The sequence below is a fragment of the Narcine bancroftii genome, chromosome 4 (assembly GCF_036971445.1).
Source record: "Narcine bancroftii isolate sNarBan1 chromosome 4, sNarBan1.hap1, whole genome shotgun sequence".
Taxonomy (NCBI): Eukaryota; Metazoa; Chordata; class Chondrichthyes; order Torpediniformes; family Narcinidae; genus Narcine; species Narcine bancroftii.
The window spans coordinates 91,491,626-91,506,340 of NC_091472.1; positions in this window are offsets into that span (position 1 = coordinate 91,491,626).

Sequence of the window (14,715 nt, forward strand, 5' to 3'; positions counted from 1 at the left end):
AGGTAAAGAAAAAGGAAGTGCTACTCCTAAAAAGGATAAAACGGAAAACTTCTCAGCTGACCTCAATTCCAAAGAGAGCCAGACTGGGCGGTCCAATCTATTAAAATAATGAATCAAAAACAAGATAAAACATATAACAATTGCCCAGTCTTTGGCTTGGCTTCGCGGACGAAGATTTATGGAGGGGGTAAAAAGTCCACGTCAGTTGCAGGCTCGTTTGTGGCTGACAAGTCCGATGCGGGACAGGCAGACACGATTGCAGCGGTTGCAAGGGAAAATTGGTTGGTTGGGGTTGGGTGTTGGGTTTTTCCTCCTTTGCCTTTTGTCAGTGAGGTGGGCTCTGTGGTCTTCTTCAAAGGAGGTTGCTGCTCGCCAAACTGTGAGGCGCCAAGATGCACGGTTTGAGGCGTTATCAGCCCACTGGCGGTGGTCAATGTGGCAGGCACCAAGAGATTTCTTTAGGCAGTCCTTGTACCTTTTCTTTGGTGCACCTCTGTCACGGTGGCCAGTGGAGAGCTCGCCATATAACACGATCTTGGGAAGGCGATGGTCCTCCATTCTGGAGACGTGACCCATCCAGCGCAGCTGGATCTTCAGCAGCGTGGACTCGATGCTGTCGACCTCTGCCATCTGGAGTACTTCGACGTTAGGGGTGTAAGCGCTCCAATGGATGTTGAGGATGGAGCGGAGACAACGCTGGTGGAAGCGTTCTAGGAGCCGTAGGTGGTGCCGGTAGAGGACCCATGATTCGGAGCCGAACAGGAGTGTGGGTATGACAACGGCTCTGTATACGCTTATCTTTGTGAGGTTTTTCAGTTGGTTGTTTTTCCAGACTCTTTTGTGTAGTCTTCCAAAGGCGCTATTTGCCTTGGCGAGTCTGTTGTCTATCTCATTGTCGATCCTTGCATCTGATGAAATGGTGCAGCCGAGATAGGTAAACTGGTTGACCGTTTTGAGTTTTGTGTGCCCGATGGAGATGTGGGGGGGCTGGTAGACATGGTGGGGAGCTGGCTGATGGAGGACCTCAGTTTTCTTCAGGCTGACTTCCAGGCCAAACATTTTGGCAGTTTCCGCAAAGCAGGACGTCAAGCGCTGAAGAGCTGGCTCTGAATGGGCAACTAAAGCGGCATCATCTGCAAAGAGTAGTTCACGGACAAGTTTCTCTTGTGTCTTGGTGTGAGCTTGCAGGCGCCTCAGATTGAAGAGACTGCCATCCGTGCGGTACCGGATGTAAACAGCGTCTTCATTGTTGGGGTCTTTCATGGCTTGGTTCAGCATCATGCTGAAGAAGATTGAAAAGAGGGTTGGTGCGAGAACACAGCCTTGCTTCACGCCATTGTTAATGGAGAAGGGTTCAGAGAGCTCATTGCTGTATCTGACCTGACCTTGTTGGTTTTCGTGCAGTTGGATAATCATGTTGAGGAACTTTGGGGGACATCCGATGCGCTCTAGTATTTGCCAAAGCCCTTTCCTGCTCACGGTGTCGAAGGCTTTGGTGAGGTCAACAAAGGTGATGTAGAGTCCTTTGTTTTGTTCTCTGCACTTTTCTTGGAGCTGTCTGAGGGCAAAGACCATGTCAGTGGTTCCTCTGTTTGCGCGAAAGCCGCACTGTGATTCTGGGAGAATATTCTCGGCGACACTAGGTATTATTCTATTTAGTAGAATCCTAGCGAAGATTTTGCCTGCAATGGAGAGCAACATGATTCCCCTGTAGTTTGAGCAGTCTGATTTCTCGCCTTTGTTTTTGTACAGGGTGATGATGGTGGCATCACGAAGATCCTGAGGGAGTTTACCTTGGTCCCAACAAAGCTTGAAAAACTCATGCAGTTTGGCATGCAGAGTTTTGCCGCCAGCCTTCCAGACTTCTGGGGGGATTCCATCCATACCTGCTGCTTTGCCACTTTTCAGTTGTTCGATTGCCTTATATGTCTCATCCAGGGTGGGAACCTCATCCAGCTCTAGCCTTAGGGGCTGTTGAGGGAGCTGGAGCAGGGCGGAATCTTGGACTGAGCGGTTGCCCAGTAATAATATCTAAAATACAGCAATGCCAAGCTTCCATTTCTTTTAGATCTCTGCAAATTATGCTTATTTAACCACAATCATTTGTTTATCCAAATTTAGGAAGATATAATAGAGTCAAGGAAATCAAAAGACAACTTGGACTTGCATAAAAAAGGTAAAGTTTGGGTAAAATAATAATTTTAATAGAGTTAATACAGGGTAGGACCAACTAATGAAATAGAGAAGAAAGACCATCTGGACAATGCTTAAATTATTTTAACAAATTAAGAAAATTTTCCTTAAATAAATGTTTTGTGGCCACTGGAATTGCAGTGGACACGATGAAATGACCACACAAGGCGTTCCTTCAGTGAATCAAGTGGATTTATTGCTGAGAACGCGCACAACCTTTTAAAAGGCCGAATCATGCGCCTGACACACGTTGACATCATCACGCGCCAACATCACATGGCTGCTTTGTTGCCTTCTGGGAGTTGTAGTGCCACCATAGCGGTGCTACAGTTTGTGGTTTTTGATGACTATAATTCCTAGGTAAGTAAAATGATTCCCTTACTAATCAGAGCATCTATGGCATAGGGATTTCTTAAGGTGATAGGTGAGTGGAAAGAAAAAGTTTGAAAATCACTGCTTTAGACACATGGTCATGGACCATGACCATATGCAGGTGGTAGTATTGCAGTGAAGCAGGAAGTTCAATAATTTCATACAGGTGAAGGTCAGTGAATGCATCTTCAAATGGCAAATTGGGTCTGAAGTGGTTACTTAAAAAATAGCAAATACAATGGTATCAGGGTAGAGTTGGATAAAGTGGATTAGGGAGATAGATTAAAGGGAAGGAAGATATGCAGTGGTAACATTCAAGGAGATATTTCAGAAATTGCAACACTTTTATATCCTAGTGGGAAAAAAGGGCTTCAAGAAGTAACATAAGAGGAAGCTTCTTCACTCAGAGAGTGGTGGCTGAGTGGAATGACCTTCCGGAAGAGGTGGTTGCAGCGGGGTCAATTTTGTCAGTTAAGAGGAGGTTGGATGAATACATGGGTATGAGGGGGTTGGAGGGATATGGGCAGGGAGCAGGTAGGTGGAACTAATGGAATTCACTTAAATCGGTGCGGACTCGAAGGGCCGATATGGCCTGTTTCCATACTGTAATTGTTATATGTTATATGGATAAGGTTGGTGCACCATCCACGACTAACTGAAGCTAAGGTATAAAAAGTATACAGTAAAACATTGCAAAGATTAGTGCTTGGCAAGAGAGTTGGCAATTTTTATAGGAGGTCTTTCAGAGAGAAGATGGAATCCAAATGTAAATCAGCAACTATAAAAATAGAGAGAGCATCCACAGGTTTATAATAAAGTGGGTCAAGAGCTCATATAAATAATGAGCCCTTTTTGGGGGAACTCATTAATGGGAAGTAGAGACATTTTGGACTGGTAGAAACATCTCACCAAATATAATGAATCAAGGGCTGCAGAGATAATGGATGCACTGTTTGCAATCTGCCAAAATTTCCTGGATTTTGGAGAAGTCCCATAGGCTTGGAAAACCGCAATTGCAACAAGAAAGAGGCATGAAGTAGGAAACTAAGGAACCATTAGCCAAACATCTGTTACGGGAGAAATGCTGGATTACTTTACTGGAGGAAAAGCAGGGCATTTTAAAAAAAATATATAGATATATAACAAGTAGTTTTAAGAAGGAAATTGTGTTCAATAAATTTACAAGCATTGTTTGAGGATGTAACAGAGTGGATAAAAGCAAACCAATTGAGGTAAAATCATGGAATTTCCAGAATGTATTTGAAGGCAACTGCACAAGAGCACATGGTATTAAGGATAATATGTAGGCGTGGTAGGGGTGCTGCAAACTAATGGGAAACAGAGAGTCAGGATCAATAGGTCACTTTTGAATATTTTATTTTGATTTTCATAGACTCCATATAACCATAACCATATAACCACTTACAGCACAGAACAGGCCAGTTCGGCCCTACTAGTCCCCACCCTCCTAGTCCCACTGACCAGCACCCGGTCCATACCCCTCTAGTCCCCTCCTATCCATGTAATGATCCAGTCTTTCCTTAAATGTAACCAATGATCCCGCCTCGACCACATCTGCCGGAAGCTCATTCCACATCCCCACCACCCTCTGCGTAAAGAAATTTCCCCTCATGTTCCCCTTATAATTTTCCCCCTTCAATCTTAAACCATGTCCTCTAGTTTGAATCTCCCCCTTTCTTAATTGAAAAAGCCTATCCACATTTACTCTGTCTGTCCCTTTTAAAATCTTAAACACCTCTATCAAGTCCCCTCTCAATCTTCTATGCTCCAGAGAAAAAAGCTCCAGTCTGCACAACCTTTCCCTGTAACTCAGACCCTGAAATCCTGTCAACATTCTTGTGAACCTTCTCTGCACTCTCTCTATTTTGTTTATATCTTTCCTATAATTTGGTGACCAAAACTGTACACAGTACTCCAAATTTGGCCTCACCAATGCCTTGTACTCGCAAAATTCAAACAAACAGTATAATCTTCCAACATTCATACAATATGCAGAGTCTATGTTTAATTTCACCTCCCCCCACCCCTCCTCCCACCCTTACCCTACTAAAAAAACAGTCAATTATACAGATACAAATTCCAGTGGGGTCATAGACCCCCTACAGAAACCTAGGAAAAGACAATCAGGATGGCTAAATAACAAAAGCTAAAAAAAATAAAAAGGAAACAAAATTTAAAAAAAACACCGCCCGCACCATGTCCCACTTCTTTGATCACATTCATTTCCCACAGGGACATATTGTTATCATATCCTTATTTTGAAAGGGGAGGGGGGTGATCAATCTATGTGCCAATATATTCCAAGTAAGGTGCCACACCTTAACGAATGTGTTGTGTTTCTTCCTTAAATTGTATGTTATTTTCTCCAGGGGATGCAACTCTGCATTTCCACATCCCATTGTGTGGTATTTAGTTGGGAGTCAGACTTCTACGAAACCGCTATACACTTCCTGTCTACCGACAAGGTGACCTTCACGGACGGAATTTGATCTTTGGACAGTCTAAAACTCATGTCTCCAATATTTTCCAGAAGGTACAATTCTGGATCCTGTGGAAAATCCAGTTTTGTAATTTTTTTCAGAATGTCCCCCAGGTCTTTGCAAAAGGATCTCACCTTTGTACATTGCTAGGGGAGAGAAAAGTTCCAACCTCCACACCACACCTAAAGCACATTTCTGAAATTTCAAGCTTTAATTTGTGTATTTTTTGTGGTGTGAGGTACAACTGGTGCAAGAAATTGTACTGCACCAACCTGTATCTGGCATTGATAACCCCCATCACATTGTCCAGACACAGGTCCTGCCACCACTCTTTATTAATTGTTGTGCCCAAGGCTGACTCTCATCTCTCCCTCAACCTATATAAGACCAGTTTTGGGCCCTCACTTTGGAATATGTAATAAATCTTAGAGGTAAATTTAAGCACATTCCTCTTTTGAATTAGAATCTCTATGTTGCTGCATTCAGGTAGGGTCATAGATAGTCCCAAATTTTCTCTTAGGAAAGATATTATTTGCAGATAGCAGAAGAATGTTATTTGAATCATATTTGTTTCTCCCCTGCTCAAATGACATAAATTGCCCCCTTTTGTAACAATCCTTGATACACCTTATCCCTTTCTGGCATCAGATGTCCAAGATTTTATTGCCCAGAGTTAAGGGAATTAAATTTTTCTGGGTCAAGGGTGTTTTTGGGGGGATATCCCTACTGTCCATCCAATACATTGTCTGGAATACATGCTTTAGGATGGGGCTATCTGTTTTCTTTGAGAGTAATTTGGGATCCCATTTATATATAAATTCTTAAGCTATCTCTTTACCTACCAAGTGTAGTCCAATTTGCGCCCATGTAGATGGGGGGCCTCCATCAAAGAATGAGGCAATAAACCTTGCCTGAGCTGCTCAGTCATACTTTTTGAAATCGGGTAATTTTAAACCCCACAAGTTGTAATTCCATTCAACTTTTCCATGGAGATTTTAGACACTTTCCCATTCCACAGGAACCTTCTGACACCCTTGTTAAGCGCTTTAAAAAAAAACCCTGAGCCAATGAAATGGGTAATGATTAGAAAAAGAGCTTTGGGGGGGGCGTGGCAAGATGGCGTAAGGATCAGACGTGCCTTCCAGTCCTCTCCTGACTCTATCTTATTGTTTTGTCTAGAAATGCCCGTTAAAATTCTTTAAAAGTTTAGATAATTTCAGTGCTGTTAATTTAACTTATGATGGTACAATTGGTGAAAAAGAGCAAAAAAAAAAAACGACAACAGATCATCAAAAAACTACATTTTCCAAAAGTTCAAGTTTTGGAGCCTACCTACAGGAAAGACACTGGGACTCAGCGTGAAATGGATCCCAGGAGAGAGGTACAGTGTTCGGATGTAGAGCTCTATGTTACATCGGTAGAGCCCCCTAAAGAGGGCGCCAAACAGCCTTTAGAACAAAGAGTTACTCAAAGGCATTTGTCAACTGTAGACGTGGCGCTGCAAACTGCATCTCTTGAGATAGAAGAACCTATACAACTTGATGTACTGGGAGAACTTAATACCTTATGGACTGGGGAAAATCCCGGCCAGTGTCCTCCAGTCACTGCTGGAGAGGCTGTGACTGGGGTTTCCACACGCAGTCATACTACAAGGAAGGCAACTAGAATGAAGGAAGGAACAGAAGATCCTTTGATTATGCAGAAGAAGCAGGAATCTGTTGAGCCAAAATCTCTTCCAATTGAAAAGATTTTTGTGAATCTTGAATCTAAATTATCTTATACAATGCAGGAATTATCCAAGATTATGACTGAACTTGGTACTAGGTTTAATACCCTGGTGAAAATACATTCTCAACAGATGGCTGAGTTTGGAGCTTTTAAGCTTGAAGTGAGAGATAAATTTAATTCGTGTGAAGAAGATATAGACGAAATACGGGATCAAGTTTTTGATGTGACCAAAATGGTCGAAGACTTACAAACTCAAAATAAAAATTTGGTGAAAAAGATTGATTATTTGGAAAACCAATCCAGACAGAACAATATAAAGATTATTGGTTTGTCGGAAGGTATGGAGGGACCAGACCCAAGAAAATATTTTACTGAATGGATTCTGCAGGTGCTGGGTCAAGAACATTTCCCGGAAGGTATAATACTGGAACGTGCTCACAGAGCCTTGCGTAGAAGACCTATTTCAGGTCAAAGTCCAAGACCTGTTTTGGTTCGTTGTTTGAATTATTATGACAGAGAAATAATTTTACGAGTGGCTATTAGAAATGCACAACAGAGAAAATCACCCTTGATGATTCAAAATAATCGAGTTTTCTTCTATGCGAATTTGAGTCAAGAAGTTATGTTCCAACGATGGGAATTCAATCCTGCTAAAGAGTTGTTGTGGAAGAAAGGTTACAAGGCAATCTTTAGATATCCAGCTGTTTTGAAGGTTTTTCAAGATGGTTACCAACCAAAGTTCTTTGATTCTCCAAAGGAAGCTATAGCATTTTCTCAAGAGCTGCCAATTACTCAGTTTCAACAGAGACATAGTCCACCGCGATCTCTAAGGAGACAAGAGATGGAAGAAAAGAGCCGTGCTCCAAGAAGGAATGGTTGTAATGGTGACTCGGCAGTTGGAGCTGATTAAAAGAAGAGTTGTCCTTTTTTTTTTCTAATGTTTTTTTTTAAAAAAAGGGATATTAAATAATGATGATGTTAGTATAAGATGAAGTGAGAGTTGGGGGAGAGAACTGGATAGGCACTATTTCCTGAAAATCATCTGCTACGTGTGAGTTATCTCACACCCATTTTTTTTTGGGAGTTACCGCATTGCGCGGTTTAGACGGGAGGGGGTATTTTTAACCTCCTACCCGTTTTTGTTTCCTTTTTTTTGTATTATTAGATTAAAGAGTGAAGGTTTTTTTTTGTTTAAATATAAAAAAAAGCATAAGAAAGTATTTGATTGTTTAAAAAACTAAAAATTGATGTGTTTTTCTTTAAAGTTTATTCAGTAGATAAGGAATATCTGAAATTTAAATGTGAATGGGATGGATAAGTTTTTTTTATATTTTTTCTTTAACTTTAAGGTGAAAGGAGTGGTAATTCTGGTGTATATTATTTTGCTATTTTAGTTATAGAACAAAGGGAATAATGGTGAAAGTTATAAATTGAATTGTACAATTCTTAATGAGGCTTGAATTTTGTTTGTGGTTTATGCTCCATTTGTTGAAGATATAGATTTTGTTGTAGATGTGTTTTTATTATTTGGATATCTGAATTTTAACGTAATGATTGGGGATATTTAAATGTGGTATTGGAGCTTTTATTGGATAACTATTCAAGAATAAAAGGGTAAAATGGTGGAAGAGTACTAAAATTGAATTGTACAATGCTTAATGAGGTTTGAATTTTGTTTTAAGATGGTGGTTTATGTGACTAATATGATGATAGATGTGAAGTTAGTTGATATTTGGTGAAGGTTTATCTCTATAGAGAAATTTTTTTTTCATGCTACAATTTTTCTTTAAGAATTGATTATTGTTTAAGAATTTTTGATAGATAATGTTACTAACTTTACTAATTTTTTATATTAAGTTTGAATTAAATATATGTTTCATCTGAACTCCATTTGTTAAATATATGCATTGAAGTTTGATTTAAATATGTTTTTTAAGTCTGATATCTTAGTATTAATTACCTTTCATTTTGTTAGTATTTTAATCGGTTATGTTTTTGTTTTTTTTTGTAAGTAGGTTTTTTTTCTCACATATATTATTAACTTTATTAATTCTTCACTCTTTAGTTGGACTAATTTGAGTTGGGTTATTAATGTATAATAATTATTGGGGAGTGTATAGTTTATTTAGATTACTGATACTGTTGTAATTTTATTATTTTATTCTTAATTTTTTTTAATGTAATGCTATATGTTATTCATGTTATAAAATCTTAAATAAAGTTTAAAAAAAAAGAAAAAGGGCTTTGGAATCACCTTCATTCTGACATAGTTGACTCTGCCCATCAATGTTATGGACAGAGTTCTCCATCTAACCTGGTCCTCCTCAATCTTCCAGAGCAAAGGGAGGTAATTAAGTTTGTATAAATTATGTACACCGACCTGCGCAACCTCATCCAACGTACCCCTACAGCCGACAAGGTTGTCATCCTGGGCGACTTCAACGCTCGTGTCGGCAAAGACTCAGAAACCTGGCCAGGAATCCTGGGCAAGCATGGCGTCGGCAAGTGCAACGACAATGGGCGCCTCCTGTTGGAGCTCTGCGCAGAACAGTGACTTGTCATTACAAACACCCTTTTTCAGCAGAGGGACAGCCTTAAGACCACCTGGATGCATACCGATCCAAACACTGGCACCTCCTGGACTACATCCTGGTGCGAGAAAGTGACAAACGAGATGTGCTCCACACCAGGGTCATGCCTAGCGCGGAATGCCACACTGACCACCGGCTGGTTCGCTGCAAGCTCAACCTTCACTTCAAGCCAAAGCCCAGGAACAATAAAGCCTCCAGAAAGAGGTTCAATGTTGGAAACCTGCAGTCAGATGAAGCGAGAGGAAACTTCCAGGCAAACCTCAAAGCAAAGCTCGACGATGCAACCCGCCTCACGGACCCGTCCCCTGAAACCCTCTGGGATCAGTTGAAGACTACCATAGTGCAATCCACTGAAGAGGTACTGGGCTTCTCCTCCAGGAAAAACAAGGACTGGTTTGACGAAAACAGCCAGGAAATCCAGGAGCTGCTGGCAAAGAAGCGAGCTGCCCACCAGGCTCACCTTACAAAGCCGTCCTGTCCAGAGAAGAAACAAGCCTTCCGTCGCGCATGCAGCCATCTTCAGCGCAAACTCCGGGAGATCCAAAATGAGTGGTGGACTAGCCTCGCCAAACGAACCCAGCTCAGCGCGGACATTGGCGACTTCAGGGGTTTCTACGAGGCTCTAAAGGCTGTGTACGGCCCCTCACCCCAAGTCCAAAGCCCGCTGCGCAGCTCAGACGGCAAAGTCCTCCTCAGCGACAAGATCTCCATCCTCAACCGATGGTCAGAACACTTCCAATCTCTTTTCAGTGCCAACCGCTCAGTCCAAGATTCCGCCCTGCTCCAGCTCCCTCAACAGCCCCTAAGGCTAGAGCTGGATGAGGTTCCCACCCTGGATGAGACATATAAGGCAATCGAACAACTGAAAAGTGGCAAAGCAGCAGGTATGGATGGAATCCCCCCAGAAGTCTGGAAGGCTGGCGGCAAAACTCTGCATGCCAAACTGCATGAGTTTTTCAAGCTTTGTTGGGACCAAGGTAAACTGCCTCAGGATCTTCGTGATGCCACCATCATCACCCTGTACAAAAACAAAGGCGAGAAATCAGACTGCTCAAACTACAGGGGAATCACGTTGCTCTCCATTGCAGGCAAAATCTTCGCTAGGATTCTACTAAATAGAATAATACCTAGTGTTGCCGAGAATATTCTCCCAGAATCACAGTGCGGCTTTCGCGCAAACAGAGGAACCACTGACATGGTCTTTGCCCTCAGACAGCTCCAAGAAAAGTGCAGAGAACAAAACAAAGGACTCTACATCACCTTTGTTGACCTCACCAAAGCCTTCAACACCGTGAGCAGGAAAGGGCTTTGGCAAATACTAGAGCGCATCGGATGTCCCCCAAAGTTCCTCAACATGATTATCCAACTGCACGAAAACCAACAAGGTCGGGTCAGATACAGCAATGAGCTCTCTGAACCCTTCTCCATTAACAATGGCGTGAAGCAAGGCTGTGTTCTCGCACCAACCCTCTTTTCAATCTTCTTCAGCATGATGCTGAACCAAGCCATGAAAGACCCCAACAATGAAGACGCTGTTTACATCCGGTACCGCACGGATGGCAGTCTCTTCAATCTGAGGCGCCTGCAAGCTCACACCAAGACACAAGAGAAACTTGTCCGTGAACTACTCTTTGCAGATGATGCCGCTTTAGTTGCCCATTCAGAGCCAGCTCTTCAGCACTTGACGTCCTGCTTTGCGGAAACTGCCAAAATGTTTGGCCTGGAAGTCAGCCTGAAGAAAACTGAGGTCCTCCATCAGCCAGCTCCCCACCATGTCTACCAGCCCCCCCCATATCTCCATCGGGCACACAAAACTCAAAACGGTCAACCAGTTTACCTATCTCGGCTGCACCATTTCATCAGATGCAAGGATCGACAATGAGATAGACAACAGACTCGCCAAGGCAAATAGCGCCTTTGGAAGACTACACAAAAGAGTCTGGAAAAACAACCAACTGAAAAACCTCACAAAGATAAGCGTATACAGAGCCGTTGTCATACCCACACTCCTGTTCGGCTCCGAATCATGGGTCCTCTACCGGCACCACCTACGGCTCCTAGAACGCTTCCACCAGCGTTGTCTCCGCTACATCCTCAACATCCATTGGAGCGCTTACATCCCTAACGTCGAAGTACTCGAGATGGCAGAGGTCGACAGCATCGAGTCCACGCTGCTGAAGATCCAGCTGCGCTGGATGGGTCACGTCTCCAGAATGGAGGACCATCGCCTTCCCAAGATCGTGTTATATGGCGAGCTCTCCACTGGCCACCGTGACAGAGGTGCACCAAAGAAAAGGTACAAGGACTGCCTAAAGAAATCTCTTGGTGCCTGCCACATTGACCACCGCCAGTGGGCTGATAACGCCTCAAACCGTGCATCTTGGCGCCTCACAGTTTGGCGGGCAGCAACCTCCTTTGAAGAAGACCGCAGAGCCCACCTCACTGACAAAAGGCAAAGGAGGAAAAACCCAACACCCAACCCCAACCAACCAATTTTCCCCAGCAACCGCTGCAATCGTGTCTGCCTGTCCCGCATCGGACTTGTCAGCCACAAACGAGCCTGCAGCTGACGTGGACTTTTTACCCCCTCCATAAATCTTTGTCCGCGAAGCAAAGCCAAAGAAGAAGAAGAAGAAGAAGAATCCCTAGATATTTAATGCCTTCATGCAAACATTTGAATTGTTGGTACTGCCCATAATCCCCATTTGTCAAAGGCATCATCTTACTTTTATCCAAAGTTACCTTATATAACCCGAAACCTTTCTGTAATCCTCCAGTGTAGTCCTTAGTCTGGCCAAAGATAACCCCCTCCCTCCCACCTCGGTATCCATCAAATGTACTAACACATCGTCAGCAAAAAGGTTGATTTTGTGTTCCACCTGGCCCACCTTAAACTCTTTTATCTCGGGATCCTGCCATATAGCTTCCACCAGTGACTCAATGGCTAATATGAACAGCACTGGGGACAATGGGCAACCTTGGCTACTTGGCCTGTTCAATGGAAATTCTGGAGACATCTGCCCATTTGTTAACATTTTCACTTGGAGCTTGTGGTAAAGTGAAATAAATGTTTGTCCCAATCCAAATTTCTTCAGTACCTTGCACAGAAATTCCCACTCCATTATCGATGAACTTCTCTGCATCCAAAGCTATGGCTATTCCTGGGTCCACCCCCAATTATGCCACATGTACCAGACTTCCTAAGAGAAAATTTAGGACTATCTATGACCCTACCTGAATGCAGTAACATAGAGATTCAGCATGTTGTTTGCTGATTGCCTCTTTTCTACAAAACCCATTTGATCCAGGTTCATTAATTTCAGCGAATATTCTGCCAACCTATCAGCCAATGCTTTTCCAATTATTTTATAGTTTGTATTGAATAATGAAATGGGCCTATAAGAGACAAGCTTCAATGGGTTCCTGTCTTTTTCAGGAATTAATGTGATAATCGCTATTGAGAGACTCGGGAGGGTACGTGCCTCCACTGCCTGATCCACCACCTTCACAACAAGGGGCATTAAGAGATTGTTGAACTCTTTATAAAATTTGATGGGGAAACCATCCACCCCGGTGACTTGCCAGCCTGCAAAGAATTCAGAGTCCATGCTATATCATTGTTGGTGAAAGGGGCATTCAGCTCCTCTTGTTCCTTCTGTCTCAAATTTGGTAGTTCCAATAGGACCAAGAAATCATCTGTTTTGATAGGATCTCTCCCTGATTCAGATTTATATAACTGTAAAACCTTCTAAATGTATAATTTATTTCCTTTGGTTTATCTGAGATCTTGCCTTCCCCCATTTGGATCTCATTGATTGTCCTCTGCCCTCACCTGCTAGGACAAGTCTTTATTAGGCCTCTCCCCCAGCTCATAATACTGCTGTCTAGATCTTAAAATCAACTTTTCTGTCTTATATGTTTGTAGCATATTATACTTCAGCTTTTTATTCACCAAGTTCCTGTATTTCTCTTCTGTGCCAGATCTTTGGTATTCCTTTTCCAATTGGGCTATTTCCTGTTCCAAATCATTAATCTTCTTCATGTGCTTCTTTTAAATATTCTTGGTGTATCAAATTATCTGACCTCTTAAGTAAGCCTTCAATGTGTCCCATATTAGGAAGTTATCCTCAGTAGAGGAACAGTTAATTACACAGAACAAAATCAATATGAGCTCTAACAAAGCTACAAAATTCCAGTTTTTCCAACAATGACGTATTCAGGAACCACCGAGACCTGCTTATTTTACCTTATAATAGATACCATTAAGGATGAATGATCCAAGAATAGCCACTCTATGTACTCGGTTTCCATTATCTTACTCTCCAATTGGGCTGACGCCAAAAATAAATCAATTCTGGTGTAGGAATCGAGTTGTTTCAAGATTCAGCCTTCTCCAGATATCTATGAGATTTTAGCTCCTTCATAAAGGCCAGGGTGGACTTAGCCAACCTGGCCTTTGTTAGCTTCTTTGCTGAATTACCCATGACCAGATCCAGACAAAAATTAAAATCTCCTCCACTTCAAGACATTCTTACACCCTTCAATTACTTTCAAAAATATATCTTGTATGAATTTTTCATCATCAAAATTTGGGGCATATGTATATTCATAAGTATCCAGGGTTTTGAGAATATCTGACAATGCATCAGCACAAACTTCTACACCCCCCCCCCCCCCGAGTCGGCGACTACTTCCTGGACCATCATTGAATCATTCCTCCCCATCAAGATAGCCACCCCCCTGGCTCTGGAGTTGAAGGAGGACATCACCACCTGGCCCATCCACCCCCTCTTTAACCTTAAGTGCTCATGTTTCGTAAGGTGGATCTCCTGCAAAAACACTATGTCGGCCTACACTTCCTTAAGGTGACCCAGGACTCTCTTTCTCTTTATCGCCCCGTTCATCCTATTTACATTAAAAATCATGAATTTGACTGTTTTATACATTACCACAAGACCTTTCCATTGTTTCCTCCCCCCCTCCCCCCCTTCTCTTCCCTTGATACTTAACTTTCATTCAATTTTTCTTCCATGGTCCTCTAATGCAGGTGTCTATGTAGAACTGAAATTAAGAAGCAAAAACCAACAAACTGTAGTGGGAGCTACAGCGAAGAAACTCACAGCCACCACCTTGGATGCTCTCAACAACTGTTTTATTCAAATCTCGCGCGCGCCACTTTAAGGGCAGAATGAACTCGGCCACCGTGTGAGCGGTGACATCGTAACGGCTGCCTAAGGCACATGCTGGGATGGAAACACGGGGTAAGGAGGACCCCCAATGGTGCCCTCTTCTCATGGCTGCCCCACCACGTGGTGGTACAAATGGAGCCG